We start from the raw sequence: 17,605 nt of genomic DNA on the forward strand, positions 1-17,605 counted from the left end.
TAAGAAGATAAAGAGTTATACACCCCGGATAGTCATATATATTGTGCGAGGCGAACAGAAGATAATAATAAATTATTAAATATACCTTTACATTTATTATTTATTCTCAGACACTAATAGCCTTTAAAGTCGTGTTTGCAGATCCTGTCTCAACTCTGAAGCCCTAATCATAGTTTTGAAAGATATGTTCCACACTTATTTGCTTTTCCGGGGGTGTACAGGTCGTAACTTAGAGAATTGTCGAATCCGATACGTTAAAGCCTGTGCTGAAATTTTTTATGGACTAAGAATACATCGAAAGAAACACAATCTCAAAATTTTAGCACTGCAAGTGTACTGAAAACAGTGCTGAAGTTTGCCAGATTCCTAGCTCGCCAGGCAGTTCGAGAAGTGTACACCCCCCTGTCGTAGCTGTGGCAGACAGCGCATGTGCGACCCGGCGGTTACCAATTCTTGATTGACGACTCTTCGGTAACCAGATAACCACCTCGTAAAACCCTATCGTAATTTGTAAAGCGAATTTCACTTTCCGTTAGTAGTACCTCTGACACAGTTGTTTACAGTTACTAATTCCTCGAATTTGCAACTCATTTAATACTGATAATATTTAGCAATTGGTTCAAATGGTTCAAATGGCTCTGAGCACTATGGGACTTAACATCTGTGACCGAGTGAGGTGGCGCAGTGGTTAGACACTGGACTCGCATTCGGGAGGACGACGGTTCAATCCCGTCTCCAGCCATCCTGATTTAGGTTTTCCGTGATTTCCCTAAATCGTTTCAGGCAAATGGCGGGATGATTCCTTTCAAAGGGCACGGCCGATTTCCTTCCCCATCCTTCCCTAACCCGAGCTAGCGCTCCGTCTCTAATGACCTCGTTGTCGACGGGACGTTAAACAACACTAACCTAACCTAACTTAACATCTGTGGTCATCAGTCCCCTAGAACTTAGAACTACTTAAACCTAACTAACCTAAGGACATCACACACATCCATGCCCGAGGCAGGATTCGAACCTGCGACCGTAGCAGTCGCGCGGTTCCGGACTGAGCGCCTTAACCGCGAGACCACCGCGGCCGGCAATTAGCAATTGCCTTTGAGATATCGCGAAGTGTTAACAAATGGAAATGAAACTGTATTAATTTTCCTTGTGATCTCTTCGCATATACTTACTGATAGCATCTCTCTTCGTGGAGATTCCATAGTCTTACAGTAATGTGGAATCCAAATAACGTTTGCAACATTAAAAGGTAAAATATGAAGAACGTGGTACGCAGTTGAAATCACCTAATTTTCCTAACTAGCTGCATATGTGTTATTTATTAGTTAATTTCTTGGGCATTCATTCCAATGATGTTGACATTTCGTTAGAAATTGTTGAAATTATAGAAGAAAGGGAAATAACTCGAACAATTCCGTGAATTGTACTTCGAACAATGACTTTTCTCATAATTAAAACACGGAACAAAAATCAGGGTACCTTCCAAGCCCAAAGAAACCATGTACAGCAGTAGCCTTATGTGAGAAAGATAACGCTGTAAATTTTTTGGTTCAACGAAGGCGGAAGAAAGCCGATTGCGTTTCGTGAAATCTGAACATGAATTGTATAAATGGAAGAAAGATTTATACGAAATACGACATATGCACGAAAATAAGACTCCCAACAGCGTGAAAGAAAAACTATTGAATGCTTTAAAACTACAGGTAAGAGTCAATGTGCCGATACCGAGGGAAATCTATGAGAGTGGGTGGTCTGAATTGCAATTGAGACGAACATTACTGATTTCCAGGCTTCTTCGACCTGCTTAAACAGATTCAGGAAATTATACGCCAAAGGACAGAAATTCTTAGTTGAGATAAAGACGAAGCTTCTTGTTTCCAAAATGTTCAAATGTGTGTGAAATCTTAGGGGACTTAACTGCTAAGGTCATCAGTCCCTAAGCTTACACAGTACTTAACCTAAAATGTCCCAAGAACAAACACACACACCCATGCCCGAGGGAGGATTCGAACCTCCGCCGGGACCACTTCTTGTTTCCCCTAAGAGCTATGTATAAAGACAATTAGTCAAGTTTTTTGCAAACTGCGCTTTATCTTTTCTAACGAAAATAGACGGAGTTGCTTGTGCAGTTGTGGTGAATACCACGGCACATTCGCATACAAAACTTTATCTCAGTCTTCAGGAATATCAAGGCAAATTATGAGCAAATATTAAAAAAAGAAGACTGTTTACTTGCCAAAGTCTTGTAGTAGACTTAGTAAAAGCAGGAAAACTGGGGGAGAATAATTTTCAATGTTACATCCAAAACGTCTTCTTAATGTCTGCAGAGAATGAGTCATTGCTTTTGTTGGACTTTTGGCCTGGACTTAACGACGCCACCACTTTTACGAGGACAGCGAAAAGACAGCTAATGTGATAAGGATTCCACCCAGAACTAATAGTGTGATTCAACAACGCGACAAAACGTTTTTCAACAGTGTAAATCATTTTTCAGATAAGTGTGAAACAGTATAATTTCTTATAGCTCTTTGTCATCAGCGGAACAGTATTGTTAAACTTCTGTCATTTCTGCATTGTTAGTTTTCATCACCACATTTTACATATTTGATGAAGGTGTGCCTGGTACGCAGCACAGTATGACGAACTAAGCCACAACCATTTGTTACTCCATTCCATTTCTGTCTAAATACAGCTATTAATTAGTGTAAGTGACTGAGTGCATTAATTTATCATTTATCAGGTGTGCCTGGTGTAAGGAAAATGTTTGTTTCCGTCATCCAATTGATACGTCGCACTTTTGCGACGGCTGCAGGGAGTAAAAAAGAAACTGTTTCATTGCTAGCAAAATAAACATAATTCGAAAATTATCACAAGAACTGCGCTACAAGATTCGTTACAAAATATTAAATGTCAAGCAGTGAAGACCGATTCATCGAAGTCGTCTAATGTTATACACTGCTCTGATTTCCTTTCCTCTGCTACTCACTTGTGTATCAATTACATACGCGATACTTTAGCTGTTGATACGAAATGCCAGTTATTCAAAAAATTAATAATTTGCGACATTTTTTGTGTAGTTTAAGTGCTTTAAAATACACGGGTGTGCTCTTTGGACGTCACGTTGGATGGCGCGCCATCCTCTTGTGACCGGTGTGTCTGCCTATTGGACGATTCTAGCTCTAATCAGGAAGGCCTGCACAAACCGCTGTTATACACTGAGCTGACAAAAGTCGTGAGATATCTCCCAGTATCGTGTCGGACCTCTTTTTTTCCCGGCATAGTGTAGGAACTCAACGTGTAACGGACTCAGCAAGTCGTTTGAAGTCCCTGCAGAAATATTCACCCATGCCGCCTCTACAGCCGTCGATAATTGCGAAAGTGTTGCCGGATTGTGCGCACGAACTGACCTGTCGATTATGTCCCATAAATGTTCAGTGGTTTTAATTGGAGCGATGTTGGTGGCCAAATCATTCGCTCGAATTGTCATCATCATCATCATCATTTAAGACTGATTATGCCTTTCAGCGTTCAGTCTGGAGCATAGCCCCCCTTATACAGTCCCTCCATGATCCCCTATTCAGTGCTAACATTGGTGCCCCTTCTGATGTTAAACCTATTACTTCAAAATCATTCTTAACCGAATCCAGGTACCTTCTCCTCGGTCTGCCCCGACTCCTCCTACCCTCTACTGCTGAATCCATGAGTCTCTTGGGTAACCTTGCTTCTCCCATGCGTGTAACATGACCCCACCATCTAAGCCTGTTCGCCCTGACTGCTACATCTATAGAGTTCATTCCCAGTTTTTATTTGATTTCCTCATTGTGGACACCCTCCTGCCATTGTTCCCATATACACTCCTGGAAATTGAAATAAGAACACCGTGAATTCATTGTCCCAGGAACGGGAAACTTTATTGACACATTCCTGGGGTCAGATACAGCACATGATCACACTGACAGAACCACAGGCACATAGACACAGGCAACAGAGCATGCACAATGTCGGCACTAGTACAGTGTATATCCACCTTTCGCAGCAATGCAGGCTGCTATTCTCCCATGGAGACGATCGTAGAGATGCTGGATGTAGTCCTGTGGAACGGCTTGCCATGCCATTTCCACCTGGCGCCTCAGTTGGACCAGCGTTCGTGCTGGACGTGCAGACCGCGTGAGACGACGCTTCATCCAGTCCCAAACATGCTCAATGGGGGACAGATCCGGAGATCTTGCTGGCCAGGGTAGTTGACTTACACCTTCTAGAGCACGTTGGGTGGCACGGGATACATGCGGACGTGCATTGTCCTGTTGGAACAGCAAGTTCCCTTGCCGGTCTAGGAATGGTAGAACGATGGGTTCGATGACGGTTTGGATGTACCGTGCACTATTCAGTGTCCCCTCGACGATCACCAGTGGTGTACGGCCAGTGTAGGAGATCGCTCCCCACACCATGATGCCGGGTGTTGGCCCTGTGTGCCTCGGTCGTATGCAGTCCTGATTGTGGCGCTCACCTGCACGGCGCCAAACACGCATACGACCATCATTGGCACCAAGGCAGAAGCGACTCTCATCGCTGAAGACGACACGTCTCTATTCGTCCCTCCATTCACGCCTGTCGCGACACCACTGGAGGCGGGCTGCACGATGTTGGGGCGTGAGCGGAAGACGGCCTAACGGTGTGCGGGACCGTAGCCCAGCTTCATGGAGACGGTTGCGAATGGTCCTCGCCGATACCCCAGGAGCAACAGTGTCCCTAATTTGCTGGGAAGTGGCGGTGCGGTCCCCTACGGCACTGCGTAGGATCCTACGGTCTTGGCGTGCATCCGTGCGTCGCTGCGGTCCGGTCCCAGGTCGACGGGCACGTGCACCTTCCGCCGACCACTGGCGACAACATCGATGTACTGTGGAGACCTCACGCCCCACGTGTTGAGCAATTCGGCGGTACGTCCACCCGGCCTCCCGCATGCCCACTATACGCCCTCGCTCAAAGTCCGTCAACTGCACATACGGTTCACGTCCACGCTGTCGCGGCATGCTACCAGTGTTAAAAGACTGCGATGGAGCTCCGTATGCCACGGCAAACCGGCTGACACTGACGGCGGCGGTGCACAAATGCTGCGCAGCTAGCGCCATTCGACGGCCAACACCGCGGTTCCTGGTGTGTCCGCTGTGCCGTGCGTGTGATCATTGCTTGTACAGCCCTCTCGCAGTGTCCGGAGCAAGTATGGTGGGTCTGACACACCGGTGTCAATGTGTTCTTTTTTCCATTTCCAGGAGTGTACTAGTACCTGCAATCATCCTAGCTACTTTCATATCCGTAACCTCAGCCTTGTTGATAAGGTAACCTGAATCCACCCAGCTTTCACTCCCACACAACAAAGTTGGTCGAAAGATTGAACGGTGCACAGATAACTTAGTCTTGGTACTGACTTCCTTCTTGCAGAAGAGAGTAGATCGTAGCTGAGCGCTCACTGCATTAGCTTTGCTACACCTCGCTTCCAGTTCTTTCACTATGTTGCCATCCTCTGAGAATATGCATCCTAAGTACTTGAAACCGTCCACCTGTTCTAACTTTGTTCCTCCTATTTGGCACTCAATCCGTTTATATTTCTTTCCCACTGACATTACTTTCGTTTTGGAGATGCTAATCTTCATACCATAGTCCTTACATTTCTGATCTAGCTCTGAAATATTACTTTGCAAACTTTCAATCGAATCTGCCATCACAACTAAGTCGTCCGCATATGCAAGACTGCTTATTTTGTGTTCACATATCTTAATCTCACCCAGCCAGTCTATTGTTTTCAACATATGATCCATAAATAATATGAACAACAGTGGAGACAGCTTGCAGACTTGTCTTACCCCTGAAACTACTCTGAAACATGAACTCAATTTACCGTCAACTCTAACTGCTGCCTGACTATCCATGTAAAGACCTTTAATTGCTTGCAAAAGTTTGCCTCCTATTCCATAATCTTGTAGAACAGACAATAACTTCCTCCTAGGTACCCGGTCATATGCCTTTTCTAGATCTATAAAGCATAGATACAATTCCCTGTTCCACACATAACACTTCTCCATTATTTGCCGTAAGCTAAAGATCTGGTCCTGACAACGTCTAAGAGGCCTAAACCCACACTGATTTTCATCCAATTGGTCCTCAACTAATACTCGCACTTTCCTTTCAACAATACCTGAGAAGATTTTATCCACAACGCTGATTAAAGAGATACCTCTGTAGTTGTTACAATCTTTTCTGTTTCCATGTTTAAAGATTGGTGTGATTACTACTTTTGTCCAGTCTGATGGAACCTGTCCCAACTCCCAGGTCATTTTAATTATCCTGTGTAGCCATTTAAGACCTGACATTCTACTGTATTTGATGAGTTCCGACTTAATTTCATCCACCCCAGCCGCATTCTGCTCGAATTGTCCAGGTCTTCAAATCACTGACGAACAATTGTGGTACGGCAGCATGGCAAATTGCCATCCGTAATAATTCCATCGTTGTTTGGTAACATAAAATCCTTGAACGGCTCCAAGTAGTGGAACATAACCATATCCACTCAACGATCGGTTCAGTTGAAGTACATGACGCAGCCCATTCGGTGCAAATACAGCCCACACCGATATGGAGCAACTACCAGCTTCCACAGTTCCCTGTTGTCAAATTGGGTTTATGTCTTTGTGAGGTCTGCGTCACACTCGAACACTATCACCAGCTCTTGCCAAATCAAATGAGGACTTACCTGACCAGGCCACGGTTTTCCGCTCCGCTCCAGCCAACGAGCTCTGGAGAGGGGTTGCAGCCCATGTCGTGCTGTTAGCGAAGACACTGGCATCGGCGATATGCTGCCGTAGTCCAGTAACGCCAGATTTCGCCGCACTGTCCTAACGAATACTTCATCGCACGTCCAACACTGATTTCTGCGGTTATTTCACGTAGTGTCGCCTGTCCGTTAGCAGCGAAAACTCTACGCAGTCACCGCTGCTCTCGGTCGTTAAGTCTGTGTCCGTGGTGATAAGTAACACCTGAAATATGGTTTTCTCGGCACACTCTTGACACTGTGGATCTCGGAGTATTGAATTCCGTAACGATTTATGGAATGTTATGTTCCATGCGTCCAGTTACAGCTATCAGTCGCGTTGAAAGTCTGATAATTCTCGTCGTGCGGCCAGAATGACTTCGGAAAACTTTTCATAAGAGTCTCACCTGAGTTCAAGTGACAGCTCCGCCATAGCGCCGCCCTTTTATACGTTGCGTACGCGATACTACCGCCATCTGCATACGGGCATACCACTAGCCCATGACTTTTGTCACCTCAGTGTAAGCGGTTCTTTATTCTGCGAAAATGAGTGACTTTAACACTCGGAAAAATAAAATTGCTGTGTGCCTTAGCAGTTAAAATTTTCTCGGTGCATATCTTTCGGTATGCTCAATCTGATCGAAAAATTTCTGTGTGGGTTTCAGCATACCGGATTCAACCATTCCCTTATTAGGACAGCAAGGGTGGATATTATAGTTAACCACGTCAACAAGATACGGAGAAAGGCTGTGTGGCGAACCTGTAACTTGACACACTTGGAGAAGCCGGAGACGGCGGTTGAGGTCACCGACTGCAGTGCATTTACATTGAAAGTCGACTGTGCTGTCTGCATGTACTGTAGTAAACGTCAATCACACTGAAACGTCCCCTTAGAAAAATTAATGAATTACTGTGCTGATAAACCTCTTACGTTATTTGCTTTTCAAACAGCTGAGCAGAACTGAACGTACTCAGACATTTCTCTCTTTACTTATTCTGATCAACACTAAACTGACACACAATATTTTTAGCGCAACGCAATCTGACTTTCAATAATCCCTACAAAAGAATGTCCCTGACTGACAATACCTATACCTCTCATGAATCACTTACCTCACAAAAATCTTCGTTACTCGAACTACTGCAATACAGCGAGCGCCACTACTGCCAGCTAAATAAAAGATTCTAACTACTGGAGGCACTAACTACTGATAGGCATTGTTAGCAAATGAAAGATTTTGATAGACAACAAACAATGTATTTACCTTAATAGCGTTCAAAAGTCATAATATATATATATATATATATATATATATATATATATATATATATATATATATATATATCAGTTCATGACACCCAGTCTTACAAATTTACTCTCTCTGATGGACACACGTCCAGATCATCCGCTCTCAAAACTCCGCCATCTCACTCCCCACATCCACCACTGCTTGCGGCTCACCTCCAACTGCGCAACGCTACGCACTCTTCACATCCAACTGCCCAACACTACAATAGCGACTATTCCAACAATGCCAACCAGCCACAGACTTCACACAGCACAGTCAGTGATTTTCATATAGAGCGCTACGTGGCGTTACCAACATAAAAACCTAAACAGCCTACCTACAACACTAACTTTCCAAGATGCTGCTCCTGGCGGCTGTAAAAATAAATGTGCGCAACGGAAAACAATAAAAGCTAAAATGATGATTTGGCCCTGTCTGACTGCTCCCTGAAGCATATCTTAGGATCTGTTAATGGACTTTAACATATAAATTGCAACCTAAATATCAATGAATGATTAAGCCAACTAATACTACTAAATGATAAACGTTGTTCCTGCTTATATATTTATTGTAGGTTAAAAAACCTTTATATTACAAAGTTTACACTTCCTAAGTAAAATTACTAATTAATTGCCCAGCTGTGCCCCTTATTATGACTGCGCAATCCAATATCAATAACGCGAAATTACTGACATCATCTACGTTCCAAACACTACAAGACCCTACTTTCAAAGATGACTACGGTGGTGTGGAGCCTCAGTGGAAATAAACTAACGTGATGACAGCTATTTAGCTTTTATAGCCCTAATAAGTCAAGGCAACTTGCGATATCACCGTATGTACTGCGTCCGTTGCGTCGAAGTGATGGTTCTCGTACTCGTTTGCGATGATTGAAGAACTCCAACCACAAATAAACTCTTTCAAACACTAGGACGGCAGAAGGCGGTCCTCTGACTAATATACTCTTAATACTGTCTTCTCCTCTCTGTGTTCTACAGACGAGAAACGCGAACTCCCAGCCACAAGGACGAAGTTCAGATAACGCCTCAACGTAAGTATAGGCAGAGGAAGTGCTCTCAATTACTGAACGCTGCGTACTCAACGACGACTTCCAACCCAGAGGTGAAGTCCAGAATCGTATAGATTCGCAGCAGTACATTGCCTAACTGTTCTAACTATAAACTCTCCTGAGAGCAAAGACAGCAAGTCCGTCAGTACCAACAAAGCTGATATCGAACGACCGTCACACACGGGCGCTCACAACGGAGGACCTCGTGTCTGTCCTGCTGTCTTCCTAGCAAGGCTCGGCTCCCCACCATCGTAATTCCGAAATCTAATCATATTCCCCAAACCACGGAATATTCTCCCTCTCCACAGATTCTTCCGAACGCCGACCAACCATATTTTAGTCTTTTGTCGTCCAGCGCGGAAAGTTTGCGAGGAAAAACCTAAAAAACCTATACTCGTACAATGGTACGCTTCTGAGTAAAAATCCTTGGAAATAACCCAGCCTGCGTGGTTTCAGAGGTACCGTTTCTTCGTTACTCTCGCCTGCGTCCAAGATTTTCGTGGTTTCCGAAGTATAATCCTTCCAGTTCAGCTACAACGGCCGGTCGCGACTCTATTGGGCTCCAGCGTTTAGGTGCTACGACGTCTGTCTAGTTACTTCCTGTGTTTAAGCAGGACCAACACCTGTGCGGGCCTTCCACCCAGGGCTTGAGTCACGCCTGCCACTTCATTTCCGCTGGCGTTCCAACCTCTACTACTAGTATAGGCAATCATTCATTACGCCGTTTTTATAATAAAGACACTCCGTCACCTTTCATGCAATAAGCGTTAACAATTATTTACAAGGTGCACATGACAATGTCAGTCTCCTTTAAATATTCGTATATACGATGTACCGCCTATCAAATGATATCTAATTGTGGTTGTAGTTCACGGCAAAGTATGTGCATGAGTGCTTGTAAGGTGTGAAATTATAGCCACCTTACAACTTACATAACGATTCTAGTACTTCGTCAACCTTCAGCAGATGAAATATCTGCTGGAACAGTGATACCGCGGCAGTATCGATATTCCCGAAAGAGGAAACTCTTTGAGCACAAGAAAACGAGCACCTTTGTTAAGATAATGAGGGGACATGATGATGAAATCTTACGGTTGCGCAGAGACGCAGGAATTTCCTTTGTCTGAGTGGGTACTTAGTTCGTAACCTCGAGACCGAGGCGACCTTCTCCTGAAGAGCTACACCGCAAACTGCGGATAACGAAAATTTCCATTACCTTTATATACGTTTCGCAAAAGCCGGTTATTCCTATTGTTCTCATTATCCACCAAAGTTATAGCCACCTTTTGAGCGTATTACAGTCACAAAATTTCGCATAGTTAGTTTTCACGAATCTTCGTATGCGTAACAACCATTAGTAATTTCATCCGTGCCATACATAGCCCACATGGATGTTCTTGCATCTCATAACCGTTATTTTTATTCTCTTTATGGCAGTTCTCAGCGTAGTTTTAAATGGTTTTTTACAATTATAATCACTGTAAGAATTTGCGATGCTTGCAGTTTTGGGAATACATTGTCATACAGTGTGTACCTCAATATTTGAACATTAGTGTGCTTACACTGTGAATGGACCACCCTCTCGATTTGCTATTTTCGTCTCAATACATAAACAGAATAGCTGCTACTGATTCCACACGCCCTTTGCATAATCTTCCGTAATCGTCGGCCTATCTTTCCCATAGTCACAGTTTCATCCTTCTGCAACAGACTGAGCTATGTGCTTTGCACACGCCAAGTAACAAATATTTTTTCTTTCAGCTTAGGAGATAAGCAGTCGCTATAAAAAGTCTATGACATGCGGGTCAGGTGTAGAAAGAGAGAGCTTATGTTGCGTTAGTTACAAATTATTAGTGACTGTTGATTCACTTCAAGGCTATAATTTCAGGCCTGTGAGATGTACTGTTAATGTATATATTCATGAGGCTCGTTCAAAGTAGTAAACGTAGTGTCTACTTTCAATAAGATGGTTAGCTAGTTACTGCTAAGAAGCAGAAGCAAGTAAAAGCACTAAAGTTCTAAAATTGTGCAGTGCGCACCAACAGCGAAGGAACGTACCCCCTTGATGACGTAAACAACTGCCACGAGATCTGGATCACCACAGGGCGTGTGTGATAGTTCTAAGCGTCCCCCCTCCCCCCTCCCCCCTACACATCCGTCCACCATTCTAACGCTAGCTTCGCTTACAACAGATGCCGCACAGACCGAGGTAGACATTGGACTTGCATTCCGTAAGTTGGCGGTTTGAATACCCCTCTTGCTTACAAAAGATTTACTTGTTCGTGATTTCCCTAGGTCATTTACTAAATAATGTCGGGACGGTTCCTTTGAAAAGGACACGACCGATTTGCTTGTCTACTCACCCACAAACCGAGCTTGTTCTTTGTCTCTATTGCACGTCGTCATTATTTAAAGGGCGTCAAAATACAATATTCCTTCCATTCGGATGGAATAAAATTGATCGTATTAAAGAATTATAATGAGTCATATCAGCAGGTAACAAGAAAGGAAGGAAACATAAGAGTGAGCGAGTGCTCAGAACAGAATAGCGGTCATACTCGACGAAGCTTCCTTGCTACATTAAAGGAACATGCAAACGCATATACTTACAGCACCCAAAATAAAATCTGCCATAGCTATCCACGTTAACGACGTGAGACATGCGTTTGACAACACAGACAACATTGTGATAATATTTTACTAAAAAGAGCAAAGCCCGTAATGTGAATATCTTTGACGAGTTGTAATTTTCATTCGCTGCAGAAAACATGGACATAGTGTATTTAATGACAAAAGTTGAACGGGGGAATAAACTTTAATCCATATTAGGCGATAAATATTAGTTTATCGCTTTCATGTTTTCATAAATGCTCTACGTTAAGGAAACCAGAACTCGATGCACAATCCATCAAACCGATTCATTATCAAGTAAATAGGTTGAAATTTATACACACAAGATTTTTAAGTCGTGTTCATGCGACGAATTTCTGAAAGTATAAATGTTGTTTGTATTTTTGATTCGTTATGTAAGCTGGTCATGTTATTCAAATTACATGGCATAGTATTTCTGTATCCGTACGAATTCAGCACTGCTTTTGTTTATATGTGATAGTAAATATGTAACGACGTGCAGTGTGCTTTTTGATAAAATATCTTATAAGTAGCCGTCTTATCGTTTATAATACATAACTTACGTGCCATGTTATGGTAAAAAGTGTCAAACAGTAGCTAACTTACAGCAAAATGAAGGTGGACAGCTGGCTACAGCTAAGAAAAACGAAGCTCATGTAACTCACCGATGCAGCTGAAGATGAGATTGTATGTCCTCAGAATGGGTCGTGGAAGAAAATAAAATGTAGTTTACACAGGTAATTACACTGGTGTCCAAAATTAAAGCAACAAACGGAATTTCTGCATGGTTGCTTTTATTTTGCCACGAAACAGTATAAACAGATGATAGTAAAGTAGAAAAAATGTAAAGCATACAGAACGTCAGTAACTGCAACATGCAAAACGGTAAACAAAAATGTTCTTCGTTTTTTCCAACTTAACGGATTTGCACACTCATTCCGACTACTAATTAAAGTGTTCAGTATGGGATGTGGCTGCCTCTGGCAACACCACAGGCCTGACAACGATGGGACATACAGTGAATGATGTCGTCAACCTCATGTTGACACAATAACGCCCATTTCTCATGCAGAGCTGTTCACAAGTCTCGGGGACTGGTTGATGTATACTGCTGTGATGCAATCCATCTGCAGTACATCCCAGACATGCTCTGTGGGATTCAGATCGGAAGAGCGAGCAGGCCACACCTTGCGTGCAACATCTTCCGTTTCCAAGAAAACATCAACCTCCCGTGCTGAATGAGTTCGAGCAATATTGCCCACCAGTACAAAGACTGGGCCCTGAGCACCTCACAACAACCGCGCATGACATCCCAAGATCTCGTCACGATACCTGACACCAGTTAAACCTTACCGATTTCACGAAGGGCTGTTCAAGTGGTCACCATAATTCCCGCCCACACCATTAGGGATCCTCCTCGATCTTGGCCACTTTCTACAATGTAGGGCCCCAAATCGTGTTCCATGGTCCCTCCAGAGGCGAACCCGTCGAAAATCTAACTCCAACCAAATTGGAACCATTCTGTGAGAAGAACATTGGCCCACTGTTCGACCGTCCAGGTGGCATGACGACGAGTCCACTCCAGACGTTTCCTTCTGTGAAGACGCGTCAGAGGTACACATACAGCAATTCTCCGACAGTAAAGGTCAGTTTGGAGAAGCCATTTGTAAACCGTTAGCCTCGATACAACACAATCAGTGGATGCTGCGAGATCAAATAGCTCTGAGCACTATGGGACTTAACATGTGAGGTCATCAGTCCCCTAGAACTTAGAACTACTTAAACCTAACTAACCTAAGGACAATGCGCGAGGCAGGATTCGAACCTGCGACCGTAGCGGTCTCGCGGTTCCAAACTGAAGCGCCTAGAACCGCTCGGCCACAGCGGCCGGCTGCTGCGAGATCAGATGCCAGTTGCCGTGCAGTACTAAGGTGGTACCGTTGTCGCCTTACAGGCAAATAACGGTCTTCAGAGAAAGGGGAGATCGCCGTTTGTTGGTTTAATTTTGGGCACCATTGTATTTTAATATGGCCTTTGTACAGTTTTAACCACGCGCAAGTGCTCCTTGCAGCCTTTACTGCGCTAATAAAGTGGAAACTGTCATCTGAGTGTGACGGTGCAGCCGACCACACGTGTATACAAGGTGTTGGACTGTTATGGGCAGAAATGAAAGGGGAAAGAAGAGGACAATGAAACAGGCAAAAAATCATAATAAATGAAGGTTCAAAATCAGTGACATCCCCAATACGACGCATTACGACCGAGTACATGAACATCTTATAACAGATCTCTGAGGACCCACACAGCAGATATGCACTTCAGAACACACACATTACCACAAGCCTTCCACCTGGCCACCGTCCACGCGAAGGCAGGCGTCAGCACGTCCTCTCATCGATTTCCGTCACGTTCAGAAACACCTGGCGTGTCCCGAATGTGTTGAGCACCATCCATAGTGCGTTACTGCAGTTAGACACTGCCAACAGGGCCGGAATACACCAAATATTTTAAATTCCCCACAAAAAAGAAAGAGAAAATCCGACTGGTCCAAGTCGACGGATATGAGACGCCGTGATATTGGCGAGCCACGACCGGCATACTAGTCGTCGAAGATTCGTGCTACGTATACCCAAACAGTCACACTAAAGTATGACGGACCACCAACATGCATGTACCATGTCTGCAGCGTAAATGTAGTCTTGGACCTTAGCTGTGTTGTAACAAAGGCATGACTGCATTTGTGAGTATGTCGTGTCGGGGAAACCACTGGTTTCCGGAATTTTGTTTATTAGGATTATTTCCTCATTTCATTGCCCTCTACCCACCCCTTTCGTATAATAGTCAAACATCCGTATAATGAATCGTTTATGTCCATCGAGAACGTTAGGGATTGTATTCTGCATCATTTGGACGATTACGATTCTACGAGGAAGAGCTGAGAAGTAGCGCCTCCGAATTCATTATGTGACAACTCACGAAACTTCTTAAATAAAACAAACGTTACTAATATTCTACATATTTATTCTTCATGTATACATACTTACAGACCACTACCGCTAGCAGGCTCCTAATTCTAGCGTGTAACACGGTGGTGTGTACCGTAACTACAGAATGTTTCAAAAATGACCGGTATATTTGAACGGCAATACAAACTAAACGAGCAGCGATAGAAATACACCGTTTGTTGCAATATGCTTGGGACAACAGTACATTTTCAGGCGGACAAACTTTCGAAATTTTCAACAACAGATGGCGCTGCAGGTGATGTGAAAGATGTAGACGACAACGCAGTCTGTGGGTGCGCCATTCTGTACGTCGTCTTTCTGCTGTAAGCGTGTGTTGTTCACAACGTGCAAGTGTGCTGTGGACAACATGATTTATTCCTTAGAACAGACGATTTTTCTGGTGTTGGAATTCCACCGCCTAGAACACAGTGTTGTTGCAACAAGACGAAGTTTTCAACGGAGGTTTAATGTAACCAAAGGACCGAAAAGCGATACAGTAAAGGATCTGTTTGACAAATTTCAACGGACTGGGAACGTGACGGATGAACGTGCTGGAAAGGTAGGGCGACCGCGTACGGCAACCACACAGGGCAACGCGCAGCTAGTGCAGCAGGTGATCCAATAGCGGCCTCGGGTTTCCGTTCGCCGTGTTGCAGCTGCGGTCCAAATGACGCCAACGTCCACGTATCGTCTCATGCGCCAGAGTTTACACCTCTATCCATACAAAATTCAAACGCGGCAACCCCTCAGCGCCGCTACCATTGCTGCACGAGAGACATTCGCTAACGATATAGTGCACAGGATTGATGACGGCGATATGCATGTGGGCAGCATTTGGTTTACTGACGAAGCTTATTTTTACCTGGACGGCTTCGTCTATAAACAGAACTGGCGCATATGGGGAACCGAAAAGCCCCATGTTGCAGTCCCATCGTCCCTGCATCCTCAAAAAGTACTGGTCTGGGCCGCCATTTCTTCCAAAGGAATCAGTGGCCCATTTTTCAGATCCGAAACGATTACTGCATCACGCTATCTGGACATTCTTCGTGAATTTGTGGCGGTACAAACTGCCTTAGACGACACTGCGAACACCTCGTGGTTTATGCAAGATGGTGCCCGGCCACATCGCACGGCCGACGTCTTTAATTTCCTGAATGAATATTTCGATGATCGTGTGATTGCTTTGGGCTATCCGAAACATACAGGAGGCGGCGTGGATTGGCCTCCCTATTCGCCAGACATGAACCCCTGTGACTTCTTTCTGTGGGGACACTTGAAAGACCAGGTGTACCGCCAGAATCCAGAAACAATTGAACAGCTGAAGCACTACATCTCATCTGCATGTGAGGCCATTCCGCCAGACACGTTGTCAAAGGTTTCGGGTAATTTCATTCAGAGACTACGCCATATTATTGCTACGCATGGTGGATATGTGGAAAATATCGTACTATAGAGTTTCCCAGACCGCAGCGCCGTCTGTTGTTGACAATTGTAACTACTGTAATTTCGAAAGTTTGTCTGCCTGAAAATGTACTGTTGTCCCAAGAATATTGCAACAAACGGTGTATTTCTATCGCTTCTCGTTTAGTTTGTATTGCCGTTTCAAATATACCGGTCATTTTTGAAACACCCTGTATGTCTATGCGTAAGAAACAGCGTGCAGTAATAGAGTTTCGTATTCGTCGAGTTCGTCATCACATTGAGCACCCTATTCTTCAGCATGATTATGCCAGACCATACACGACACCTGCAACAATCCGACGCCTTGGGTTCACCGTCATCGATCATCCTCCCATAAAGTTCCGACTTCGCCCCATCCGATTTTCATCTGTTTCCCAAAAGTTGAAGACTTCGAGGAAACACTTCGATACTGACGACGCGGTGCTGGCAGAGGTGAGGTTTTGACTCCCTCAACGAAGTCTAACACTCTGCAGTGACGCTACCAACGAACTGATCTCTTCTTGAGAGATACATATTCGTCCAGGGTGACTATGTCGAGAAATAAGTATATACATGAAGAATGAAGATGTAGAATCTCAATAACTTTCATTTTATTTAAAAAGCTTCAAGAGTTTACACATGAAAAGTTCGGGTCTTCACTTTTCAGCAAGCCCTCGTAGTTTGATTTCTGTGCGCGTTTCAGTGTAACTTAGTGGGTTCTAATTCCTTATCCTACACTTGACATCGGTTCGTAGTAGAATTTTGGAACATAAATACTTTATTCCAACATTATGACATATCTCGAAGAAAACGATCAGCCGGGTAGTTAGAAACAGTCTGAAAAGCTTATAAGGATGTTGCAAGGGAGGCTGCGCTGAGAAATAATTGTTAAGAAGAAAATTTGATATTTTGCGCCATTTCGGATTCAGTTAGCACCGAAATTAACTAATCAGGTCTTTGGGTGCACAAATTCAAGCAGCCTGCCAGAGACAGTGTCGCCAAACGTTTTCTTCGTTTGCTTTTCTTAAATCGAAAAGACCTAGCTTCTGCAAGCCTAACTTAAATTTATCCCTTCCGAAAAATGTACATTTTACCCGATAATGAACATCTGAACAAGTGCTAACTGACAGACCCACAGATGTCTGTGCATTGCTGAATTTTAACACGTGTGAGTCGTTGAATTTGCACGCACTACGACCTGACTGGCTAACATCAATGCTAATTAAATCGGAAACGGCGCAACGTACCAAAATTTTTTCTTAACAATTATTTCTCCTCAGAACCTTAAACTGCAACACCATTATAAGCTCTTATTTCTGACCACCCTTATATACACATTGGCTCTGAGCACTATGGGACTTAACGT

Source organism: Schistocerca nitens, chromosome 6 (assembly GCF_023898315.1).
Source record: "Schistocerca nitens isolate TAMUIC-IGC-003100 chromosome 6, iqSchNite1.1, whole genome shotgun sequence".
NCBI classification, from domain to species: Eukaryota; Metazoa; Arthropoda; class Insecta; order Orthoptera; family Acrididae; genus Schistocerca; species Schistocerca nitens.